This window comes from Carettochelys insculpta, chromosome 1, assembly GCF_033958435.1.
Source record: "Carettochelys insculpta isolate YL-2023 chromosome 1, ASM3395843v1, whole genome shotgun sequence".
Lineage (NCBI taxonomy): Eukaryota > Metazoa > Chordata > Testudines > Carettochelyidae > Carettochelys > Carettochelys insculpta.
The window spans coordinates 124,436,686-124,464,002 of record NC_134137.1 but is presented as its reverse complement, the minus strand read 5'-3'; the positions used below and the strand labels follow the sequence as shown (position 1 = coordinate 124,464,002).

At 45.4% G+C, this 27,317-nt stretch overlaps 1 protein-coding gene across 2 annotated transcripts in view; it reads left to right on the top strand.

Annotated features, from left to right (window-relative positions):
* NCK2 (NCK adaptor protein 2) overlaps positions 1 to 27,317 on the top strand; it is a 165,738-nt gene that overhangs the window by 116,768 nt on the left and 21,653 nt on the right. The window lies entirely within an intron of this gene.

Below are 27,317 nucleotides of genomic sequence, written 5' to 3'. Positions count from 1 at the left end.
CCATGTCCACTCAAGACTGGCCTGTGATGAAAATGGCTCAGTAAATGGAGGCCCGTGCCTTTGGGAAGCCCCAGGGCAGCAAAGGGTCCTCTCTGAGGCACACAAGGAGCCACCCCAAAGCACAGGACCCCTAAGGAATGGATGAGGGGTCTATCACAGTACAAACAATGAGGAGTCCTGTAGCACCTTAGAGACTAACAAATTTATTTGGGCAAAGTTTTAAAAAAACAGTTATATGTAGGCTTATGCGCTGTCAATTGAGTGGCACAACTTTTGTTCGTTGTCCCCACCCCCTGCTGCCAACTCCTGGAATAACAAAAGGTTTGCCTTGGCAAGTACTGGAGTATGTCTGCGCTACCAAGTTTTGTTGACAAAATTTATGTTGACACCAAAACGTCAACTAAACAAAAAACTGCTGAAGGATGCTCACACTTGCTCCATCTGTCAACAGATCATGTCCAAATTGGGTGCACCCTCATTGACAGAGTGAGCAAGGCACTTTGGGTATGTATCCCACAGTTCAGTGTTGTGGGAAGGCAGAGCTGATCCCTGCGCATCTTGGGATTCCCTGAGTTCTCCCACAGCCTCCTCAGCTACTGGGAGTGGCATTATGAGTAGCTATGAACTCTCTGTGGTTAAGAATGTCAAAGCAGCCCAGCAATCTGGTCCCCTCCCTCCGCAGCATCAGTCTGCCTGGGCTGAGGAGCATTTAAATGATTTGTTAGTTCACCAAAACAGAGCAGCTTGCTGCTCTGTCAGATACTTCCCAGAGCTTGAAAAGGGAGGGGTGTGTGCCTGGTGGACAGCAGAGATCAAAATACTGAGTATAGCCATCAGGACAAGCATTGTGGGATACTGGTGGAGGCCAGTTGTGGGGACAAAACAAACTGAAGTGTTTACACTGGCTCTTTTGTAGATCTGGGTGGGGTGGGGTGGGGCGGGGCAGGGCAGGGGAAAGAAAAATGTCTCTCCTAAGGGTGGAGGTTTTTTGTTGCCGAAAATGGGTGTTTCTCCCAAGGCAAGTCTCCTTGAAGTGTGAATGCTCTTCCTGTTTTGTCGCCAAAAGGCAGTTTTTGGTGACGAAGTTTCGTAGTTTACCCCAACGTAAACAGCTTTGTGTGTGTTGTGGGGGGGGGAGGTGTTGACAAAATATTTATACTGCCCGAATTCAAAAGCTTTTCAGTGTAGACAAAGCTTTAGATTTCATTGGTTCAGCAAGCAATCAACTACCCAGAGGAGCCAGGGTAGTTGGAATGCGTTGTTTCATTTACACTCTCTCTCTGCGCACATGCACATGCACACACTCATACAGCAAAATGGCTGTTCTAGAATAGGTTTATACAGTTGCATATAAATGCTCACACCAAAATCATTTAATACATACAAATATGCATATATAGTCTCACAGTAAAATGATTGGATTCTACAATTGGTAATACAGGTTGAAACCCTCTTGTCCAGTACACTCTCATCTGGCAACATCCATAGTCCATCTTGACCATAAATATTGCTGGACCAGGGAGCCTTGGCTGCCCAGAGCTGGTCTGGCTGGCAGGATGCTCCCGCTGCTGTGATATGCCCTGCCAGCTCTGCGGCAGCTGGGAGGCGAGCTGCGGTCGGGGAGCCCCACTGCAGGGAGCCTGGCTGGGCCCAGGGATGCCCGCCAGCAGCCCCACAGGCACAGGGAGCTGCACCGTGGCCAGGGATTCCCAGCAGTAGCGCTGCAGGCCTGGGAAGATTAACTAAGGTCAGGGAGCCCCTCAGGAGGAAGGAGACTGCCTGGGGATCTCAGGCAAGCAGCCATGGGACTGCAGGGACCCAGGCTGGGGTGGGAAGCCCCCCTCTCCGCCCCCCAGGCAGCCTAGGAGCAGGGAGATGGTGGCAGCCAGGAAATCGTTAGGGCCTAAGTTATAGTAGTTGCTCTTACGGAACAGTAAACCCTTTCCCAGTTGCCATTTGAGTGGATTTGGAGATCAGAGAAGGACCTCATTCCAAACAGAGTACAGTCTAAAATCATAACTCTAAGAAGCTGCACATAGGAGAGCGCCACTGAAATCTGTTGGGCACCTTGTTGATGCACACCCCTGCTTTGTTGGTGCTCTTTGGAGGATTAGCAACCAGAAAAGGGGAGAGGTTGAGAGAAGAGGATATAACAGACTGATCTAAAGAATGACTTGAGCAAAATGATCAGGGTACAGGCATGGATTTAAAAAAAAAAACCATTTTCTTATACAATGATTATTTAGTTTTAGAGGTGATATTCGTGTAGTGAAGATAAAATGACTGCCTAACAAACTGAGGGAGACAGAGGTATAGAGGGAGGCATAATGAACAGCTGAAAGTTGTGATATTAGGCAGAATGAAGGAGGACCAGCAACTGGTGGAGAAATAGAAATCAATGTTTCTAAGTTGTGTGGTTATGCAAGCAGGCTGTAATAGTTCTCCCTAGCTAGGGGAGAAGAGTAGCTATTATATCCAGTGCCTCGTGTAGTTTCGTATCAGTTTGGTGGGTGTAACAGTGGAGACAGGAAATCCCTCACTTCTGCATGGGTCCTTAGGTACAGCTGTTGGTGACTGATTTAATGAAGGAAGTTCTGTGGAATTTTCTGAGATATTCTTAAGACCATTTGTCATGTCTGATTCTCTACCCTGGCACTTTGAGTGCAGGTAATGGGGGCTGGCTAGCCAAATAAAACATTGCTAGGCTCTGTCTCTGCAGTTCCCGGAGATACATGTTTTCCTGATTTCAGTTTTCCCTGAAATCAGTCAATTCCTGCCACCACCAAGTGTACAAAATTCCCTTTCCAGGAAAGAAATTACTTGGAATTTCTTCCCTGAGGGCAAAACCCCCAACCTCCTTTTCCCAAAGAGTGGGAAATAAATAAATAAAAAAAAAAAAAGCACCTCTCAAAAGCCATGTAGGGAGATGTGAGCTCTCTGGTAACATGTCTGCAGCCAGGCATGTGGTTTAAACCCTTGTAGGACATAAAGAATTAATCATTACTTGTTAAAAAAGCACTTTTATTATTAAAAACAAGACTGTCTTTACAAGCATTGTAAATGGCTTGGTGCAAAAAAAAAAAAAACAAAAAAACAAAAAACCCCAAACCATTAATTGAAGCACAACACAGGCATTTTTCCCTGGGTCAGATTCTTGGTTACAGCAAAGAACAAAAGGAACAAAACATCAGCTCAGACATAATTTCCAACCCCCCAAACAATGAAAACAATAAGTCTAAACTTTCCCTACTCTCACATTCTGATCAGCCCAGGGGATATGGGGAAAGCTCAAAGCTCATTTCTTCCCCTCTGTCCATCTTTTTTCTGTTCTGTTTCCTAGGGAAGGTTGGATATTGCTGTGATTGAGTTTCAGATTTGAATTTTTCCTCTGTCTCCTATTGGCTGTTCACCAGTTCCCTCAGGGACAGGTTAGCTTAACTGATTCCTAGTTCTCCAGTTTAGACCTTCTCTTTTAGTTTCCATTCGTAACACCACTAGATTCACAATTCCCTTAATCAAAATCTCCCAATCTACATGCAGCCTACATAGGGAGAATCAATCCACTGAACCACTGACAGACAGAGCCTGGCTAGCCACATTGAAGATCCTGTCAGATTTTCAATCTTCTGCTGCAAAGAAAAAACATTGTCCCCCATCCCTCCCTCTCCCCCCGCCCCATCAGACAGATCTTACTTAGATGTAGACTTTTACGTGGTAGTCCCCAGTTGTTCCCTTGAGCTTCATGTCTTCCTCCTTTTTGAGGAATTCTAAGGATCCAGTTCCTTTTCATTGCTGAGCCTCCATTGAGGATGCTGACCCATCTCTGTGGCAGGGGTGGGCAAAATACAGCCCACAGGTTGGATGTGGCCCATCCAACGTTTCTGTCCAGTCCGCTCAGCTGCTTAGCAGTGTGTGCATGCTTACAGCTGACTGAATGTGCTTAGCTGTCCCTGCCACCACCTTGCTTCATTCTGCAGCCAGGACTCTCCCAATAGCCGTGCAGGGGGTGGGGAGGTGAAGAGAAGAAATAACAAGAGGTGAGTGCTGATTTCAGGGTGTTCCCCTTCTCCTGTGTTCTGGTTTGGGAGGGGGAAACACAGGATAGCTACTCTAGTGTGAGGTATGAATGATGACGGAGACAAGTGCTTCTTTAAAGGGGCCACAGTGAGCAGATACGATGTCAAAGCATGTCTTTGCCCATGAAAGCTTATGCTTCAAAATATTTGTTAGTCTGTAAGGTGCCACAGGACTTCTCATTGTTTTTGCAGATATAGACTAACACATCTACCCCCGATAGTTGCCAGTCTGTGCGTCTCCCCCTGCCCCCCCTACTCTGCTGAACATACCCAGTCTCTGTGCCTCACACATACTGTGCGCTACATGCTCTCCCCATCTGTACCGGATAGTCAGGGATACATACACTCTCTCTTGCTCCCAGTTCACCCCTTCCACCTGAGGCCCTGTCCTGTCTCAGACACCAAGCTGACTCCTGATGACTTCCCAAAATTGATGAAGTGTCCTCCCCTTGCAAAAATTGCCCCTCCTGCTCCGTGAAGTGCAACGTGTAGGAGAAAGATACAAAGGCGAGAGAAGTGTTGTTGCTCCACCCTACTGCTAAAGTACTTGCGCTGTCTCTGCATTTACAGCCATGAGGAGTGACTTTGTTTTGCTTGTTCCAGGGATCTTCAAGGTGCGCTTCCCCCGAAGTGCCCTCAGCACTCATTGTCCCAAGAGGGTTTAAGAGACTAATGAGTTCTTGCAGACCCAGAATGTTTGGTTTGATAAGAGAGCGATAAGGAGAATTTTCAGTCTAAACAGGAACTAGTAAGTCAAAGCATTTTCAGTGAGAATTCTGTTTGTTGTTTTTCGAGAGCTGGTCCTCTGGGTGCTCCACTCTTGGTCGTGGTGCCATCTCAGTGCCATGGCTCAGAGAATTTGCTAGCAGTACCCGTGCACGCCACAGGCATGGTGCTTGTCTTTCACATCATTGCTAGTTGGAGTAGTGTGTGCGTGACTTATGCTCTCCAATTTCTTCTAAACTGTCCCCAGCCTAAGAGGGAGCTACCCAGGCCTCTAGAGAAAACATAAAAATGTAGATAGTTTTAGTTCTTGTTCCTGTTCAAAATAAAGTTACTTGTTTTAAAAAAATTGTTTGACACAATTCTGGGCTTGCCAGGCTTCAAGCTTTGGGCTTCTTGTAGAGATGCAGTGCCATTCTCTGATATGTCCACTGCCTTGGGGACTAACACATATTCCACAAGTGTCTCTACTGCAGCAGACTTAAAGACAGAGCCCTCAAAGAATAGAGACGTTTGGCTGAAGCAAATATTGATGGAAGAAATCCCTTGCCCTAGCCTCAGACCGTAAGCAGTAATCTGCTTCAGCTAACTGTCAGTCATGGTCTCCAGAGCTTACAATCTTTACTTAAAAAAAAGTTTTTTGGTGCCACGTAGAGATCAGCCACCACCACTACCACACACACAAAAGTCACTGACAAGATCTACTTCAGCAGTGCAGAGAGCACTAAGGGTTAGCACTTAATGCTCCCAGCAACTCCAGCACCAGCCAAAACCCTGTCATGGGCAACACCCACTGGCAGAGCACTGAGGCTATAGGCTCTAAGTTGCTTGCTATTACCTCAGCACCGACCTCTAAGCCAGGCGCTTCAACACTCGTTACTCCGGCTCTGCTTAGGCTGCCATTACAGCAGATAGCATCACTAACACTAGCACCTTTGCCACTGACACCATGACCATTCATGCTGCATAGTGATCTTGCAGTTGCTTCCATGCAGCAATCTCTGTTGTTCAGCACAGCTATCTCCCCATGCACTGTGCCTCACAATTTATCTCCACCACCATCATCATTTTCAAGTGATGACAAACAGGAGGCTGAAAGTGTTTTTTCCCCACACCACGTCTCCCCTGCCAGACATCGCTCTCCACCATCCAGATCAAGACCTTGTGCCCCCTTTCACCATGAGGTGCTCCCTTGGTATGGACATTCCTGCATGCCACCACCTGTTCCTTATCTAGCTTAGTGGCTATACTGGAGCCCATGGGAATCCTACAAAAGATACCCCAGCAGGCCTGTGAATCCACCCCAGGTTTCCCAACACACCACTGTGCATCAGGACAATAACACAAAGGCATACATGTAGCAGCCGTCACAGTATTTCACCACAAGGAGGACATCATCTCCCTCTTTGCCCTCCTCCCGGCAAAGTGTTTTCTCAGATGTCTCCAAATCCTACATCCTGATGTCTCACTTCCTATTGTTCAATGGGACCTGACTCTGGTCCTTCATGGTAAAACCCTTCAAATTCCTCACCCACATGATCCTTACAGCACCTCTCCAGAAATGTGGAATTTCTTACTGTCATCACCTCGGTGTGCTGTATTGTAGAGATTGCAGCACTAGTGGCCGTTCCCCTCCTACACGATGTTTTTCAAATAAAATGGCGCCCTTGAAGCTCTCTCCCTGCATTTGTACCCAAAGTACTGTCTCCATTTCATATCAATGAATCCTTTTGTCTCCCACTGTTTTTCTCCAAACCACATGTGAGTTCATTTGACTGTTTCATGCACACACTAGATGTTTGAGCATTAGATTTTTTACACGGAGAGAACCAGATCCTGCAGAAAGACTCCACTTCTCTTCAGATTCATAATGGGACCACTCTCCAAATAGATTCAAAGATTGCATCCCGCTATGTTACCAACTCAGAGGCTCACAGCCACCCACTATCATGGGAGCAGACTCTGCAAGATCTGTTACTTCTTCAACAACATATTTTCATAACATTCCTTTCCGACATCTGCAAAGCAGCCACATGGGCATGGGAACACACCTTTGCAAAACACTGTGCCCTTACATATGTCCTAAGGTGCAACACACAAGTGGGCCGAGTAGTTTTATCTACATCTTTCCTATAGATTCCAAAGCCCCTCAATCCTATTGGGTACTGCTCCATAGTCACCAAGAGTGGAATACTCACAGGGACACTTCAAAAAAGAAGCAAAGGTTACTCACCTTGTATGTTAACAGGAGCTCTTTGAGATGAGCGTCTGTGTGCATGCTCCACTACCCACTCTCCTCCCCTTTGTTTCAGAGATATTGGCCTCTCTGATAGAGAAGGAACTGAAGGATGCAGGCTGTGTACATGGTACTTTAACCAGCAATGGTGTGTGAAATTGGAACCATGCATGTGTCGTCTCCACAGGATCTGATGGCAAATTCTCTGATCCATCGAGCTGGAATGGCTCCAAGACCAAGAGTGGGCCGCTCACAAGAATGCTGCTCTGAGTCATCTTCACTTTCTTAAGAAAGCAGTTTAGAGTCTAGATCTGTCTCTAGAGGAAACTTTTATAAGAAAGACAAGGTCAAGCCAATTTCCTAGTGGGTGGTCTCACAAAAAGGACACTGCTGTGTTCTGAAGGTATTACTTCTATTTGTGTACATATAGGAAGACTTCCACTAATTTCTCTTGTTCTAGTACTTGGCCAGAATTCAAGAAGTGATTCAGGAAATGTTGTCTCTCTCAAAGTCTTCTGTACTGTAGATCTGAGAGTTCTTCTAGGGTGGCATTAACAAGAAAAACACTATTTCAACTTCAAAATGTCACATTAGTGCATTCTCTAGCATCCTTACCTCCTGAAGCAGAGAGGCTTTCTTTTCAAGCAGGTTGTGCACTACTTCCTCAAAATTATATCCTTAGATCATTCTTCAGCTTGGCTCTTTAATGAGCTGACCTGACATTTGAGTTTTTGAGAAGATTTATTACTTGGTTATTAATGTGGCTTTTCTGGTCACCATCAATTCGTCCCAGCTAGGATCAGAGTTTGGGGCCTTTTTTTGCTGAAGAACTGTTGTTTTATAGCTGTCAACCATGCGCACAATGATAGTGGTTCTTCGAATAGACCAGACTTCCTGCCACAAATTAACTCAGTGATTCGCAGAGTGAGTTGGTCATAGATTGTCTGTCTGATTTGGTGCCACACCTCCAGTTTTGTAAGCCTTTAGGAAGGAACCCCTTCAATCTCCAGACCCTCCAGCAATGTACCTTTGACTCCCACACTCCTGCTTCACTTCATAAGCTCTGTTCAGCAAGTCCAGCTGGCACAGACTCCCAACAGAGACTTGTACAGTCTTCAGCAATTAATTCACCTCATCGAACATTTGCAGCACTATTCACACAGCATTGTCAGAACAGTAGGATTTATTTGTTAAATGGAACATGGTATAGAAAGTATTTAGAGTAGCATAGAGAAATGAAGGATAAAGAGTAGCCCATTCTGATTAATGAAGCACCTAGCCAAGGTGTCTCTCCAGATGCCCACCTGTTTGTCAGAATCAATATGAGAGCCCTGACCCCTTTCAGCAGCCAACTTTTAATGTCACTGTAATATACGGATGGTTTCCTGGACACTGCTAAGAGAAGCAAATCTAGGCAAATGGCTTAAAACCAGACCACTTGCAGCCCGCACTGGTGTTCCTTTACATAAGACAAACCAAACTAGTCACAAAGTGCACTTCTGCTTTCTTTTTGGTCTGCGAGAAGTCACACAAGCAAATCCCTAAGGCTTCCCAGCATTCCTTCTGCCCAAAGCAGTATCCCTCCTTACACAAACAAGAGGTTATGAAAACCAGTCTCACCAAATCCACACAGGTCTTTCCGGTTCATAAAGAGACGCGCCACATTCCCAGGTCAGTATATACGTATACCTTACCCATAATAGCACTCTGTGCCAAACATTTAGAATCTAAAACTAAAAGGTTTATTAATAAAGGGCAGAAAGAATAGGGTGAGAGTAAAGTGTGAAAGTGGTCAAATTACATATACCAATAATAAATTCCTTGATGTAGGCATGCAGCTGGTGGAATAGGCTGCTATCCGAATAGTCTTTGGGAATACATCCTTTTAGGTTGGACCAACAGTACATTTAGGCTCAGTTCATAGTAGAGCTATTCCTGGAGACCAAGTAGTGACTGCTAGGATTCCTTTTATAGTTTTGCCTAGTTGAAGGGAAAATCCTGCTTATGGTTGTGTATGCAAAGGGGAACCATCTGATGAGGTCACCTGCCTGCCCTTCTTTGAGGCATTCTGCCAATGGTCCTATGGTCAGACAAAACTTCCGAACAGTATTCCTGAAATGTGGATTAGAATCCACTCTGCTTTATCTGGGTGGGCATTCTTTCACAGTAGATTGCTGCACCTCCTGTTGTGTTCTAACTTCAGCTACAAGTACAGCACCAATATTTAGAATTCCACATACAATCATGATATAGACATATAATCAGCATAAACAGAATCACCAGCACAGCTTTTCTTATAGACCTCCTTTGGTACAAGATTTGGTGCAAACTTAAGACAGTGGTTATAGTAATGAGTCTTACATTAATTTTAAAATTCAATAATATCACACCCACCTCCTACCTCTGCAGTCCTTCATCTCAAACTGGGGAATTGTTCAGTTTCCCTAAGGAGAGGCAAAGAAGTCCCTATCTCTCTGGGTTGTTTGGTTACTAGGTGCCAGCTTCTTGGTAAATGGATTCACCATTGTTTTTTTCATGTGCCCCATTAAGGGGAGACTAACACCCAGACTGCCAGACAACATCCACACCTGTGTCTCTTCACCTGCCCTGAAAGCAAACAGTTCCATTCCAGTTACTGGGTAAGAAAGAAGCACAAAGGGGAAATTGAAACATAAACAGGATTCATAAAATATTCCCATGTCACCATAAACTCCAAGTGATTTTTGTTCCTCCTTGTTTGCCTATATATATCTCATTCAACAAGAGAAGCGATATTCTTTACCAGGTGTGGGCAATAATTTTGCTGGAGCTGGGGTGGGAGGGTTACTCCCCAACTTTTGGAAAGGTGTCAGGGGCCTCACCTTTCTTATTAATAAAATCACCATCTATTGCAGGAGTGGGCAAGATGTGGCCCACAAGCAGCATCTGGCTTGCATACTATTTATATGCCACTGCTGAGGAGCCTAACCCAGAACACTTTAAATCAGTGCATTGAAACAATATTCCTTGTCATATCTTTGCATGACTTAAACAGTCTGATCATAGAAATTTCTGAATACTTTCATGCTGACGTCTGAGCAAGATTTGTGATTGATATGGTATGTCTGTACCTGACAGAGCGAGCTACCTAAAGAATATGCATGACGATCTTTATTAGCACTGCAAGCCTCTATTTCTATATCATAAGTGGAGTTGGCAATTTTTGAAATTTACCACAGTGTACTTCAAACAGAATGCTATTTGTGGGAGTGTGAGAGAATAAACTGTCAAAAATGTTGACTACAGTATGTAGACATTTAGCCTTTGAAAACTCATTAGGAAACTGTTGGGTTTTTCCCAGCCTGAGGATATGCTCAAACATGTTCCACTCTCTGCCCTCTTTCCCTCCTTTCCCCTCCCCCAACGTGAAAGGTTTCTATGAGTGTAACAACTGCTGTCCTACACACATGTTCACTTCCTGTTCAGTTCTAATTCTTTTTATTAACATCAACCTAACCATTTAGATTAACAGACCATAAGGTGATTTTTTTCAGTGAAAAGGTAGTCTCCAAACTATAAGCAGCAGGAACTTTCAAGCAGATTTTAAACAGTGTCATTAGTTATGAGTGTTTCCATAAGAGAAGCCCACCTTAAAAAGTGGGTGAGAGGGCTAAATGAAAAATATATAAAATAGTTAAATGTGTTTCATACAAGGAAAATGTTCATTTCTGACTAGATGAGTTATTTTGCTTCAGGATGTTCAGCTAGCATTCATTTCCCTTGGCTCCTTCCCTATGAGAAGCCACAAGAAATACTGTGTTTAAATTTAAGACATCTCAGTGATGCCCAATAGCTACGTTAGCCACCTGCCTATCTGTTAAGTACTTTAATACCAGAGATGGAAAAAGCACCACCAAAGTTACTTGAGTAAAATCACAGCTGCCTTGGGGGCGGGGTGTCCTTAAGTACAAGTCACCGGTGTCCCTCAGGTGGAGGGGGGGGGAATTCTTGAGTGAAAGTACACATTGCATCTTATGATGCATCTGATGAAGCAGGTCTTTGCCCATGAAAGCTTATGCTCCAAAATATCATGCCGCAAGACTTCTTGTTGATATCACATCTTGATTGTACTCAAATATCCAGAAGTGAAAGCAGTTGCACTTTTATTCAAGTAACTTTTGGGGTACTTTCCCCACCTCTCTCTCTTTAATACCAGCTCCAGGGCCATGATGGGAGATTATATCTGAGTGCTAAACAGTGGCAAGATTGTGGTTTTAATCAAGGTCCTCAGGTTATTTTTCTTTTTCAGGATCTCTTTTGTATATGTGCTGAGTGACAGCTATTTTCTAAACAATAATTCTTCTTTGAGTGATTGCTCATATGCATTCCAAACTGGGTGTGCAGTTGCACATGCCTGGTTACCAGAAACCTTGTTGCCCTAGCTGGTAGCCATCGGGTCAAAGTGGTGCCCCCTGGAATGACACCGATATGGCAACCAATATACGCATGTCCCACCCACCCCCACTCAGTGCCTTCTTGTCGGTGCTGTCGGTTGCTGCAGTTCCCATCTTCTGGTTAATTGTTAGCTGGTAGCCTTTGTTGATAGTGTAAATAGTTCTTAATTAGTTGTAAATAGCTCATTGTGTTTAGTAAATAGTGACTACTTGTTGAGAGAGCCCAGGAAGGAATTACCGTCCCTCTTGGCACCAGGGGGATGTCTGACTCTCCAGGTTTTAAAAACTGTTCAGTGTGTGGCAAGCAGATGCCCGAAAGTGACCCACACTTGACTTGTCTGCATTGTCTGGGCGAGGGGCATCTTGGAGATCGCTGCTCCATTTGTAAAAAGTTCAAATCCAGGATTCTGGAGGAGAGAGCGCAGCGACTTAAAGTCCTGCTTATGGAGGCAGCTTTGCGGTCAGACATTTCCCCCTTGGGGGTATGCAGCGGGACCTCATTGGTACAGAGCATACTGGTGCCATGGGCAGCCTCGGTACCAACTAAGGACTCTTGGCACCGTGAATAGGAGCTGGCTCCTCCTATGTCCAGGCATAATAGAAGCCTGGTGTTCCTGATGCCTTGAAAGAAGAAGGGGCATGACGGGCTGCTCCCTGTCAGCGGCAAAGCGTTGAGATGACCCCAAGATGTCTACTTCACCACTCCATGGACTAGGTCATGGGGCATGTGTGTCTACTCCAGCACGAGGCAGGAGTCTGCACTCACCCAGACTGCCCTCAATGCCAGAAGCACTCAGAGCGGTGTAGGGCTCATTACAGATTACAGCACCGGGACCATCACCACCGGAGGAGAGTTGTAGCCACCACGCATCAGGCGGGGAGCAGCCTATGCCCACAGTACTGACACCGAGTCAGGCTGTCACCCAAACGTCTTCACTGTAGTTGTAATTCTCATCTCTGGTGCTGAACCAGTTTCACCCACCCAGGGTGCTGGCAGTGGCTCCACTTCAAGTGCCTTAGTCAGTGCCAGTGCAGGTGCTGATCCAGCAGACATCAGTGCAGGCACTGGGACCTATTTTGCTGCCGTGGTTGTCCGCATTGGAGCTGGACTCTTACTACTTGAATTTGGCACAGAGCGGGAGCACCTGGTCCGCATCCCATCAGAGTAGCCATAGGCACCAGAGTCGACACTTGGACAGTAATAGGTGTCTGCCAGCTGTGCATGGGGTGACACAGTGGCCATTTTGGACCCCATGGGCTTTTCACAAGGCACAGGGACAAGGCTGCAGGACTCCCATCTAAGGTGCCTTCTGTTTCAGCGTTTCTGGGAGCCATTCAGGTGCCATGCTTGGAACCGTCCGCATCACTGGGTGCCCCTCCACTGGATCAGGTGCAGGAGCCACCTTGCCAATCAGAGGCTTCCTCGTTGGCACCCTCAGCCTCACTGGCTCCAACACTGTCAGCACCAGCGCAGGCACTGTCTCTGCCAGTTTTGGCACCCTCTTACCTCAACACCGGGCCCCCTGGTACCATTGTTACTGGCAGTGTCGAGCCAGATGCCATTCCAACAGGGACCACTCTTGGTTCCATCTGCCCTGTTGCCGAGTGTGTTACCATCACCATCAGGCACCGTGCCTCTGGTACTGCAGGTGGTACCAGGACCTCAGGCAGGGGACTTTAGACTGCCAGTCTGGCCACTGCAAAATGAAGTGGCTGGCATTTCCTCCTCAGACGAGATGGTGGCAGGGTCCTTAGCATCCCCGGTCCTGGAAGATGGCTGAGTGTTTCAACAGCTCTTGGACCAGGTAGTCCAAGACCTGGATGTTCAGACTGAGGAAGTTAGGGATGAGATGGACCCAGTCACGAATATCTTATCCTGTTCAGTCCCTACCCAGAGTGGCCCTACCCCTGGTTAAAACTATTGCCAATACAGCTAAAATGATATGACAGACGCTGGACTAGGTCTTGCCCATGGCAAGAAACAAAAGACGCTACTTCGTCCCTTCCCAGGGGGAACAAACATCTTTTTACACACCCACCCTCCGACTCTTTGGTGGTCGATGCAGCAAACCACAGGGACAGACAGGGCTTTCGAGGACCCTTTGCCAAAAACCAGAAATGTGAAACATCTGGACCTTTATGGCAGGAAGGTTTATGCAACAGGGGGGTTTACAATTGTGGATTACTAACCACCAGATCCTGGTTAGCAGATTTGCATATTATACTGTTAACTCCCTGTCTAAGTTCTCTGAGTTGGTTCCTCCTGAGGTAAAGCTGGAATTTATGCCTGTTGTGGAGGAAAACAAACTTATATCTCAGGCAGCGCTGCAGGCAGTTTTCTCAGTGACAGAGGATAATAGGAGGAGGAGGAACTGTGCTGGCAGGAGATGCCTTAGCAAGCAGACCCGGGGCAGGGTCATCACAAGCCTCCACCAGGGCCGAAGCACGCATTTTGATGGCACGGTCAAGAGTGGCACACGGATTCCCGACATATTTCCAGCATTCCCTTTGTTTTCCTTCCACCTATCCCCTTTCTACCCTGCCTGATGCAGCATATCATTGGACTGGTGGGTCCTGTCCATGGTAGAAAGGGGATACGCCATCCAAGTTTCTTCATACCCCACTTCCGGCCCCTCCTCCCCCACCATCCATCCCTCTTCAAAAAGTCTGCTCAGGCAGGAGATACAATCCCTCCATCAGTGGGGGGCTATAGAGGAGGTCCCACATCAGTTTCAGGGGCAGGGGTTTTGTTCTCCATATTTCATAATTCCAAAATCGAATGGGGGCCTGAGGCCTATTTTGGTCTTACAAGACCTGAACAACTTTGTGGAAAAAACCAGAGTTTTGTATGATATCTCCAGGTTTCATCATCTCAATGCTGGAGCCAGGGAATTGGTTTGCTGCTCTCGATTTACAAGACGCCTATTTTCACGTAGCAATTTACCCTCCCCACAGGAGTTTTCTTCAGTTCGTGGCAGACGGGAGGACACTGTCAGTTCACCCTCCTCCCCTTTGGTCTGTCCCCTGCCCTGGGGATCTTTACCAAATGCGTGATGGTATTGGCAGCTTTCCTACGCAGGCACCGGCTACCACTTTTCCCATACTTGGGCAATTGGTTGGTCAAAGGGCACTTGCAGAGCCAAGTGCAACAGCATGTGCAGCAGATCCGCCCTACATTGGTCCCTCTTGGCCTCCTGGTCATCCATGCAAAGTCAGAGCTGGTTCCACTCAGAGAATGGAGTTTGTGGGGGCCCTCTTGGACATGGTGCGCGCCAGACAGTTCCCCCCCACAACGGCCAGGTGCTGCATGAGGTTGCTAGGTCACATGGCAGAGTGCACATTTATAGTCCAGCACTCCAGTCTCTGGATATGCCCCCTTCAACTGTGGCTCGCTTCAGTGTACTGTCCTGTCAGAGACATTATAGATTTGTTGGTGACAGTACCACTGCAGATTTCGTCAGCACTGAACTAGAGGCTAGATTCACAAACAGTCTGTGTGGGAGTTCCCTTCAAACCCCTTTCTCTCACTGGTCATGGACACCTCAGACTTTCGATTGTGGGGGTGCATTTTGGGGATTGCTGGACTCAGGCCTTCTACAACAGAGCAGATCTCCAGCTCTACATAAATGTCAGAGAGCTCAGAGCCATCAGGCTCGCATGCAAGGTCTTTCAGGGCATTGCGTGTCAGTGAGCACAGGCAACATGACAGCAAAGTACTATGTAAACAAATGGGGGCGGGGGGTGGGGTGCATGCTCCTCTCCCCTGTGTCAAGAGGCCATCAGGCTCTGGGAGTTTTGCATTCAGCATCAAATCCTTCTGCAGGCCCGTTATCTTCCAGGAATTCACAACTCATTAGCAGACCACTTCAGCAGGTTCTTCATGGCCCGTGAGTGGTCGTTACACCCAGACGTGTGGCAGTTAATTTTCTGAAAGTGGGGGCACCCCCAAGTGGACCTATTCACCTTGCACCTCAGTATGCCATGCCAGATGTTTTGGTCTTACTAGAATCGGAGTCTAGGATCCTGGGTACATGTGTTCAGCATTCCCTGGTCAGGCCCACTACTCTGTGCTTTCCCTCTGATTCCTCTCGTCCACAAGGTCTTTCTCAAAATTTGGTCACATCAAGCATCACTCATCCTTGTGGCCCCAGCATGGGCCCAGCAGCACTGGTACTCAGTTCTGGAAATGTTGCTTTGCAGCCCAATGACACTCCTGTTAAGCACGGATCTGTTGACTCAGGAGGAGGGGCAACTGTAGCACCCCAGCCTTCAATCCCTCACAGCTTGAAAACTCCATGGTTGATGGCTGTGGAGCTTTTGTGCTAGGACCCGGTGAGATAGGTGCTATTGAACAGTAGGAAACCTTCCATGAGGGTGGCCCATTTGTGTATCTTAGAAAGGGTTGTCCCTGTCACAGAACTCAATACCCTTGATCTTGGACTACTTACGGCATCTAAGTCAAGAGGGGTTGACCTTATCCTTTGTCAAGATTGATTGAGCAGCCATCGCAGCCTTTCGCTCTTGTCCCGGGATAGCCTCCATTTCCTATGACCTGGTAGTTAAAAGGTTTATGAAGTGCCTGGAGAGGGTCTGACTGCAGACGTGGGGCCCTCTACGCTTGTGGGATCTAAACCTGTCAAAACACATGGGGGCTCCCTTAAAAACCCTTGCCTCCTGTTCCCTGCTCTTTCTAAGTTACAAAACAGCATTCTTGGTGGCCATCACCTTGGCCAGGAGGGTGTCTGAGTCGAGCGCACCAACGGTGGACCCACTGTATACAGTGTTACAAGGACAAGGTTAAACTGAGACCCCATCCAGCATTCTTACCATAGAATCATAGAACAATAGAGCTGGAAGAAACCTAAAAAAGCCATCGAGTCCAGCCCCCTGCTCTAAGCAGGACCAAACCCGTCAGATCAGCCCCGCCAGGGCTTTGTTGAGGCGAGACTTAACCTCCTCCAGGGATGGAGACTCCTACTTCCCTGGGTAGACCATTCCAATGCTTCACCACCTCCCTAGTGGAAAAGTTTTTCCTAATGTTCAACCTGGACCTTTCCAACCCCAACTTGAGACCATTGTTCCGTGTTCTGCCATCTGTGACCACTGTGAACAGCCTCTCTCCAGCCTCTTTGCAGCCTCCCTTTAGTAAGTTGAAGGCTCTTATCAAGTCCCCCCTCAGTCTTCTCTTCCGTGGACTAAACAGTCCCGGCTCCCTCAACCTTTTTTCATAGGTCATATGCTCCAGCCACCTAATTATTTTGGTCACCCTCCGCTGGACCCTCTCCAGTGTATCCACATCCTTCCTATAATTGGGGGCCCAGAAATGGACACAGTCCTCCAGATGCGGCCTCACCAAAGCTGAATAAAGCGAAATAATCACTTCTCTGGATCTACTGGCAGTGCTCCTGTTGATGCAACCTAATATGCCATTAGCTTTCGTGGCTACAATGGCACACTTGACTCATGTCCAGCTTCTCGTCCAGGTGGTCTACTGAAAGTGGTCTTCTCTTTCCGTGTCAACAAGGATATTTCTTTGGTGTTTTTTTGCCTGAAACTTCATATCTCTCCCAGGGAACAGAGTTTTACACACCTCTAGCCTTCTATATGGACTGGACCCACGCATTCAGAAAGTTACAGCAGCTGTTGGTGGTGGTGGCACATAGAATGATTTTCTCTTGGATAGTGACCTGTATTAGAGAATGTTACAAGTTGATGGGGTTTCCCCCTCCCCCAATCAAGGCTCGCTCTATCAGGATGCAAGCATCTTCTGCAGGATTCTTAGCCAATGTTCTCATCCAGGATATCTGCAGGGCATCATCTGGTTCTCAGTTCATACATTTATGGCCCAGTACGCACTCATGCAGCACATTCAGGAGAACGTTGCAGTGGGCAGGGCTGCTCTACATTCTTTTGAGGGCTCTGACCCCACCTCCTTGGCATTGGCTTGTATTCACCCACTTTGGAATATACATGAGCAATCACTCGAAGAAGAAAAAAGTTACCTGTTCTGTAACCAGTGTTCTTTGAAATGTGGTGTTCATGTCTGTTCCAAAATCCACCCACCTTCCCCACTGTCGAAGTAGCCGCCAAGAAGGAACTGAGCAGGGGGTGAGTTGCACAGTGCATATATTGATCGCTATGTCGGCACCGCTCCAGGGGATGCCGCTCTGACCCAATGGCTACTAGCTATGGAAGAAGTTTTCCAGCAACCAGGCATGCACCAGCGCACCCAGTTTGGAATGGACATCAGCAACATATCTTAAAGAACACCAGTTACAGAACAGGTGACTTGTTTGTTTGTTTAAGTGAACACCCTTCGCCGGAGGCCACCTCATTGGGTCCAAATTAGAAAGTAATTTTAAGCACTCAAAATACAATTGTGTAAGCTGTCATATTGAATCTTTGTGATTAAGAGTAGAAAAACTTCAGTCAAAATATATGTTGCTTGAATTCACTGATTTGTGCAAATTTATTTGTCCCTCTTTCCCAGTTTGGTAGGCAGCTTCCTCTTATCCTAACCTAAAGCAAGGTCAGGGTTTTGTTGTGCCAGGACAATGCGATGTGCCTGGTATCTGATTGTTTTCCATAACATGAGAAGTGATGAGTCCAAAAGCAGGGGCAGATCTGCTCTGGAATGACCATAACGAGGCAGCGAGTGCACAGGGGCAGTTATACTGCAGAGTTATCACATGAGGGTGACTGCATCAAAAAGAGAATGGGCATCTGGGGCCCTGGCTCCCCCCCGGCTCCCACCCCTCCCCGCCCCGCGGAAGCCCATGACCATAGCGCTAGACTGCGGGGGGGAGAGCCCTTCCACCCACAGAACAGCACAGCCTCACCCTTGGAGGAGCCACCAGACAGGCAGAGCAGCCTCTGTCCCCCGCAGGAGGAGGTGCCAACCAGGCAACAGAGCCCAGGGAGCTGCCATCACCTTTTGCAGTGCAACCCTCCCCACCATGGGTGGCCCCATTAAGCCTCCCCTTTTCCTATCCCAGCCTGGTTCAGCCCCCAGCTCCCCCACCCTGACTCCCCAGCCCCTTACCCTGAGCCCACACAAGGACCCAAGCCATGCTGGGTAAATCCTCTTGTATGTAAATATAGAGATTATATGTCAAACAGTACCTATTACTATATTTTATGTGTTTGTTTTTGGCCACAGGTATCTATTTGATTATCAAACTTATATTAATTTTAGTTGATTTACAGCTATTCTAGATGACTTGCTTAACAGTACATAAGAAAATGGATAAATCAATAATTCTGTTATCAATTAACTATTCTGAACCACTATGAAAGATGAATCTATTCATGTATAAGAACCAAAGGGGGGGAAAAAGGCAAATTATTAGTCAAATCTTGTCATAGGGAGGGAGAAAAACAGGTTCCATTTACTCAACAGCTTTTGCTACCATTTCGCATATACGGATTACTGGGACCATCCTTTTGACTTAAAGTGCCCCGCACAGCCCAAGCACCTGGTCCCCCTCCTGCCCCCAGAGAAGAGATGGGCAACAACTCTGCAGGATAGGGAGGCTGGTGAGGGACCAGGTGTAAGTTGGAATGGTGGAGCCCACCAGAGCTGCAGCTACAGGAGGCAGAGGAGGGGGCCAGGAGATTGGGGACAATGAACCAGGAAAGGTAGTCAGGGTGTGGGGGGTGCTGAGGGATTCAGCTGCTGGAGCTGGGAGGCAGAGCAGGAGCTGAGGGTCTGGGGGACTGGACCAAGAGGCAGAGTGGAAGCCAGGGATTGAGGGTGCTTGAGGCAGCACTATTCTCCATCTATGGTAGGCATACATAGGGACAGCATATGGGGTATTACGTACTTTGGGGCAAAGTGGTGTCCCAAATTTAGCAGTGCTCTATACAGCTGCATACATCTAGGGATGGGTCTGTGGATTACACACATTGTATTTACTACTTTTAGAGAAACTGATTTTATAGAACATGGAAATGGAAGAGATGTGGATACCGTAACATTGAAATCTGGTATTTTTAAAAAAGTTGAAGGTAGTTTCAGGTAATACGACTGCTCCTGAGCTAACTATTAAAAATGCATATGTACTGCTTTTTTAAAGACCCACACAGACGACTGGAGAAATTTATTTTTATCAAATGCAAAAAGTGGTTTTATAACTAATCTCTCTAATACTTATTAAAAATAATAGTTTTTAATATGTTCAGGGCAGACTTGTGATATTTTAAGCATATGTTTTTAAGCCAATTCAGTCTCCTGTGAGGTTTTTGTTAAAATGAACATTGAAAGTATTTTCGTTAACATTTCAAGGTATCATGTAAGCTATTTTCCCTCTCCTTTAACCTTACATTCTATATTTTTCTGTAGATATGAATTCTTAGAGACAGATTTTTGATTAGGCCTTCAAACATTCTTCCCACCAGCCAGAGGGCCTGGGTTAGGTTTATTTTTTGCCTGGAATTTGTTTGATTCTGTTCCTATAACTACTTTGTGTATCATTCACTCAATCTGTTTTGCACAGGCAGATTTCAGTTTGGGGTGGTGCGTGAGCAATAAATTTCTTACCTCAGTTATACGTTATTCAAACACTTCCCTTTTATGCATCGTGATGTAAAATTGTGACTTTTGTATGGGGAAAGTTAGTATGTTTTAGCAAAGTAATGGTTTATTTAAACTATTCCAGATAACACACAAATATTTAAATTAGTCACGGCCTGTGGAACCTGAGGCACACCAGAAGAACCTAACACAGTGAGATGCATTGACTGTAAGATACAAATGAAAATGTGTGTTGACATATGCAAGGCAATCCACGTTCGAGAAAATAGTTTGAACTACTCAGAAGCTGTTCTGAAGAAGTGGGTCTGTCGCACGAAAGCACATCACCTAATAAATTATTTTGTTACTCTTTGAAGTGCTACTGGACTGCTTTTTTGTTTTGATAGTGTACAGACTAGCACTGCTATCTCTCTGTTACTAATTAAGTTGAAGTTTTTTTTAGTGTAGCTGTCTCCTCAGGGGCAACAGAGTATCTCAGTGCTATGGGAATCATAGGTTCTGAGAGCCTCCAGAGTCAGCCTAGTGAAAGGACTTTGATTTGATGCTGTGAGGGTCTTGGAGCCTACAAGAATCTGCTGTTGGCCCTTCTGTTGTAGCTCCTCAAATGGTGCCAGCCCCCTGTATGTGCCTGTGAAGTAGAGGTGCCAATGCTGTAAGGGGAAAATTTAAAGAGAGAAATATTGAAGGGTGTCCCTCAAATTAAATGATCTTTGTACAACAACTTGTTATTAAACATATTTACATAAGAGGATCTTTGCTACTTTAGAATTCATCTGCTCCCACTGTTTTTGCTTTACTTGAAACCTAGTCATTTGTAATTTTTTTTAATTTGTCTTTGGAGCAACTAACTGTTGTTACAATGATAATGACTTCAAGTGAGATTTAAGAAACACGAGCATAGAGAACTCCAAAACAAAGTTGCCTTTTCATACAAATGCATCTGTTAATGAGACTAGGGGAGGAAAAATGCCAAAAATGTATCAGCACAATTATTACTTAACAGTGTATTTTAATCTTCTAAAAGCAGCTCTTGAAGTGATTAAATTTTTTCCTTTCCAGGAAACACATCACTTGGTGTTCATTCTGCTATAACTTCAGGAGCAGGGATATCCTGACTCTAGTTATTAATGCAGTCTTCCAAAAGTAGCAGGGATATTTTGACCAGATAGAGCAAAATACCTTTTTTTCCCCCTCAGGGGTACATGATTACATATTTGTTCTCTTAAGTACATAGACATAAATTATGACACTGTCTTAGTTGGTTTGTACATTATTATGGCTATTCTGCTAAATTTCCTTTTCCATTACAGAATCATTTATCCAATACAATGGAATATTAAAAAATGAAAGTTAAAGATTTATTAATCCCTCCCACTCGCTTGATTGCTAGGAAGTGACTGAACAGTTAAGCCAGTTCTATTAATGGTAACTTCCTAGTTTAAAAACATCAGCTTATGGCATGGTATCTAAGTACCAGTCACTGGCTGATTGGCTTGTCACAGATCCTGATTATCAACAGGTGCATAAGTTCAAACAAAAAGTAAAAGTCTTTCTTTGAGCTTTGAAAGACTTCACTTGCTTTGTTGATTTCTTACAGTTTTTCTATCTTGCTGTGATTTGTGGCATGAGCTGGAAAGTGTACTGAAATATGCCAGCGGTTATTTTTATTGTATTTCTAGCCCAGCCTAAACCAGAAAGTTCTGGAGATCTTGTGAAAAAGCAGTTTGTGAGATTTCCAGTCTGAATTTGTTTTCCAAGCAAAAATACTTTCATGCTCCCTCAAGATGCTTGTGATGTCCCTGAAGTTGCCCATGAGTTCAGTCCAGGCCCCCTGCCACCATGGCATGTCTGCCTCCTCCACCACGTCAGTCTGGTGGTGGATGGCATCTGCATAGGCAGGATTAGCGTCTGCAGCACGCCTCCAAGCCTGGGCACTGGCCCATTGGGACACCAGTAGCAAGGGTACCCCAGGCCTCTTGGCTGTCGTTGGTAGACTCCCCGCTCCATGAACTGGACAAGGATCACCCACCCTTTGGACAGCACATCTGTAAGGATGGCAGGGGAGAGAGAGAAAAAAACATCTGTCCCGTACCAGAGCCCTGAGAGTCATGCCTCCCACCCCTGTGGGCAGCAGCCCCCCACCCTCCGGACCCTGTCCAATGGCCCAGCAGCCGTGGGGGTTCCCAGGCACTGAAGGGTCCTCACATGGGTGGGGCACATGCTAGGTGCAGTCTGTCCCTCCCCCCACCTCTTCCCTGTGCATGCAACTCGTGGCGCTTTCCGGGAGAGCGGATGCTGAGTATCGCCTGTGTCCATTCCCATAAGATGGGAGGCATGGCCTTCTGGCATGTGTCTTGACTGGGGTCGTCAGGCGTGTGGCTGGCCTGCTTCCAGCTGTGGCAGAGATGGGCGGCACTCCCTCTGCCCAGGGTTGTGTGACACGCTGGGTACGTACTGGAGGGTCCCTCAACAGGGTCCAAGGATGCCCTGCTCAGTGTTGCCTGGCAGGACAAACCCGAGGAGATGGCAGTCACCAATGTTGCATTGCTCGAGTCCTCCTCGTCCAAAGGTGGCCCTGGCTCCAGGAGGCTGGTCCTGCTGGAGGGTCCCAGCCGCCCCTCCACCTCTGCCTCAGGGTCCTGCTCATCCACCATGATGTCGAGGACAGTGCTGGGGGGGGAAGTTGTCCTTGCCCCTGCTGAGGCTGTGGAGCTCTCAGAAGGGGCAGGTGGAGGCTCCTGCCCCATAGCACCTGGCCATGTCCCTTGCCTGGACATACCCATTCCTCAGTTCTTTAACTTCTGGAGTGCCCTTGCTCCTGGCTCTGGGCAGAGTGTCCCTGGGTGCCCAAGCTGGAGGCCAGCCAGACAAAGGCAGGGGGGTTTCGCCTCTTGCCTGTTGTCACCCTCAGCACATCCTCATCCTGTCAAGGTCCCAGACAGAGATCAAACTCAATCCATGAGGGGGCCCTCCATCTTTTGTCCTGGGTGTGATCCTGGGACCCCTAGTCTGGCTCCCGGGGTCGGAGGGGAGGGGGCTGGGTTTCACAGGGTTGCTGGACGTTGTGGGGTTTGGGTGGAAGTGTCCAGTCTGGGGTATGTTCTGAGAGTGTGGTATTGGGCAGCTCATGTCCCTGCTCTAGCCATACTCTCCTGCCATGGGGTTTCTGGCTCCCTGTGGCTTTAAAAGCAGCTGGACACAGGAAGCATAGAACTCTTAGGGTATTGGCCAGGGCATCTCCATGCTTCAGCTGGCTGGTGCCATGATGGACTCATTTTTACAAAAAAAAAAAAAAAAAAAAAAAAAAAAGGGGGGGCGGGGGGCAGGGTTTCTCCAGAACATCTGCGCGCGCACACACTTCCGAAAGACACTTTCCTATGTAGTCACTCTTCTTGATCCAGGAGCAGAAGAGTGCCTTCAAAAGAAGCACCGCATTCTTCTCATTTACTTTCAGAAAACGCATTTTGTGTGCGGATGCTCCCCTTCCTCTTTCAAAAGCACCAGCTTCTCCAAAAGATCTCACTAGTGTAGACGTAGCCCAGGAGTAAAATGCCCTGGGCTGGCATAGGCAACAGCAGCATATGCATGTCAAGGACCAGCAAGCAGTAGCTTGTTCTCTTTTGAGTGATTGCTCATGTTCATTCAGGGCAGTTGTAGATGCCCATCCCATATACCTGTACTGGAAGATTTTCCCTTAGCAGTAATCAGAGGGAAGCCGGCTTAGGTGCCCCCTGAAATGGTACACATACTGTATTATGTAAGGCCAGGCCCCCTCAGAAAATGACATAGGCCCACACCACTTTTTGGTTAGAGGCCTGAGCTCCAGGCCCACAAAGTAACTACTCACCCACAGGGTCACATTAAAACCAAAAGAATATATGAAAATAAACACTTGAGACATTTATTTATTATCAACTAAATCATTATACCAACAGCATGAATATTAAAATGTAATTTTAATGTGAGCTTTCATTGCAAGCAAAGCTCTTCCTTTTAGGAATGCTTTTTCTGGCTTTCATGAATAGTTGCAGAGGGGTAGCTGTGTTAGTCTATATAGTCACAAAACAAAAAAGCAGTCATGTAGCACTTTACACTGCATGTAGCACTCATCACCCAGTAAATTATTGTGTTAGTCTTTCAAGTGCTACAAGACGACTGCCTTTTTGTTTTCTGGCTTTGTGATGCGCAAACTTGTTTATAATCGAAGAAAAATCTAATTTACATGCATGTCACTATTAATGTTAAATTTTGTGAGCCCATTCAAACACTCTTTTCCCATTGTAGAATGTGGTGATATTTATTGGTTTTAACACACTGAATGTGCATTCACCTGAAGCCGCTGATGTAGGTAGAATGACAAAAATACATAATGCAATTGTGATATTAGGAAATACAGCTGTCAGGCCGAGATTGAATATTTTTGAAACAGTTCTTTTATCTTGCAGTCCAGTTTAAAGCTGGTGGAATGTTTATGTTTCAGGAAGACTATCTCAGAACAGAGTTCTCATAAAATTTCGGTGTTGCACCTTTGTTGAAAGTGTTCATTGCTGAATAAAAATCTTCATAATTTATTTTTCTAAACTTCCCAAGGAATTCAGAAAGGGTACAAATGTGTCATAGTGACTCAAATCAATGTATAAAACTAGATTTGATGAAATCAGTAATAGGAAAAAAAAATGTTGGCTCAATAGTGCCTTTCTGCATTAGATTGAGATATTAGGCTGTGATTGGTGGAAAATTCAGATGAAAATGTCTATACCCTCTGCTACTAATTTAGATTCAGAGAGCATTGTGTACAATGTAGTTCAGCGTTATCCCTCTCTAAATCTAATGTAGCATTGTGTGCTTCAACTATGAGATTAGTTTTGTGTATAATTTTTAGCAGCTTCATCCATATGGGCAACATTAAAATGCATTCAAATATGGTTGTATATTTCTAAATTGACTTAAGCACAGTGCAAGCCTGTGCAATGAGAGTAAGAGATGAAAGCTCACTTAAAGCCTTTCAGGGAATTCAAATGCTGTGTAACTGTTTTAATACCATCAATTCGTGCTGATCATCTTGTTGTTGGCATACCATGAAGGAAAACAGGCAGATGCTGCTTCAGAATTTCTCAGTTTTAAGGATGGCTAGTTGAAGAGGTTATACAATTGCTGGCTAGTTCCAAAGCATGCAAAAGTTTACTGCCTACCACAAATTTAACTTGTAAACATAAGAAATAGCAGAGCACTGTTCTGTACAATTAGTGGCTTTCTGCTTAATTACCAACACATGATGAAATCAAAATGGCAGTTTAAATACAGTTCATTAAGGATTTATCTTATGACGTGTTATACATGTCATGTACTCTAATTTGTATATACAAAAGCTTTAGTAATAAGACTTTGTTTACCCTTCATTATGGTTAACACCCATGATCCGGAAACTTCCATAATCTGGCATAGCCTGTTTCCCAGGAGGATTAAGAAGACTCAAGTGTATCATTAATTGATAGCCAGTTTGTCATTTATTACATTTGTTGCCATACAGTAGGACTGTCCTATTTAGTCTTAGTTCTTGGTTTTCCTTAGAGTGCTTGTTTTTTCCAAGTTTATGGAAGTCTCTTGGCAAGTGGTTTCTCTTCAGCTTCAGTCACACTTCCTCTGACAGATTTGGTCTGCCTCCAAGGCTGCATAGAGAAGAATACTTACTGTTCTGGATCTTTAGACCTTTAGACCAAGAAAGGACATTTTCAAATAAGTTTTCCTGTGCTTTCAGACCAGAAATGGAGGTTTCCTTGAGCTAGTAGGGGGTAAATATTTGAAATCTCAGCTAGTAGGGTGGATTTTTTTTGTTGTGGTGGTTTTTGTTTGTTTTTAAAATCACATCTCAGTCATTACCTTTGTGCATGAAAAAGTAATGAGGTCATTACTTTAGGCTTGTACGTAACCTCGCTAATTAACTTTACTTAATTCTTATATCCACGTCTTTTGGTTGACAGTTTCATCTAAATAGCTGAGACTGGACTTCTTCATGAGAGATTGGACTTCAGCCAATTTACTACTGGAGTTTGCCCAAAGAGTAAAAGTGCTGTTTTCCTGTTGTATCACTGAAAATAAGCTGGTCACTGTACGGTTTATCTTGCCATGGAGCACAGACACATTTTTAACTGAAGTGAAAAGGTTACCGAAGGATTAGCACATGGTTTCCCGGATTAGCACATGGTTTCCCAGACTAGCACCCACAAGATGAGGCCTGCGCTGTTTGCCTGGATGGTCCATAGTCAGTCTCTTAGGATTTCCCAATTTATCAAGAGAATGCAGCAGTATCTTGCACATTACATTTGTTTGTTTCTGATGTTTCTGATGTTAAATTAAGTTTTTATTAAATTTTTGGGCCAAGAAAAACTATTTGTGCTTTTTTTAATTTTAATTATTGCATGTCAATATTTTGTGTTTATTTTAAATTACAAATTGAATTTTTTGTTAAGAGGGGTTGGATGGTGGTAAAGAAGAGGTGGGGGTAGTGTGAGGGTTTCTCAAAAATCAAAAGCCGGGGGTGTGATGCTGAAAAGTTTGGGAACCATTGGATTAGCAGGATGTAAAAGCTGGATGAGCAGTCTCTAACAGGGAATGATTGACCACTTGCAACAGATCAGAGAAGCATTTTGCACTCCTTGGAACTTTCCTGAGTCCAAAGTTATAGCTCTTGATCTTGATTAGCTCAGCTTAATCAGTTAATTTCTTTCTCTTTTTGAGGCTGCCAAAATATTGCTGTAGTCTAAACCACATTTATGTATATTGCTCAAAAGAATAAGCTGTAAGAATATGCCAGGTGGGTTCATTTGCACTAGACAAACACTTTTGGGGAATTGCTGTTTGTGATTAAGCAGGCATGTGATCAAACAAAATTGGTAGTTAAATATGGCAAAATTACATGTATGGCTATTTCTGACCAGACTTTTTTTAAATAATGCCACACTTTTCATTTTCTTTGCATGTTTCATAGTTTATATTCATGTCATCTTAGATAAATTGCTCCCTCATTTTTGAATAACGCTCAATATAGGATCTTGGAGTACAGAGAAAAATAAAAATTACTAGATTTTTGCATCACCTTTGTTTTATTCCCCTTCGCTTTGTCTGTACTAACACTTTTGACAGCACAACTTTTGTTGGTTGTGACACAAAAGAAACACTTGCCTGACGTAAGTTTTGCTGACAGAAGCACCAGTGTGGGCAGCACTCTTGTGTCTGATTTGTGCATGCTGGCTAGCTTGTGCCGTATTGGAATTCCATCTTAATAAATAACGTAACAGTTTAATCAAATCATGTGA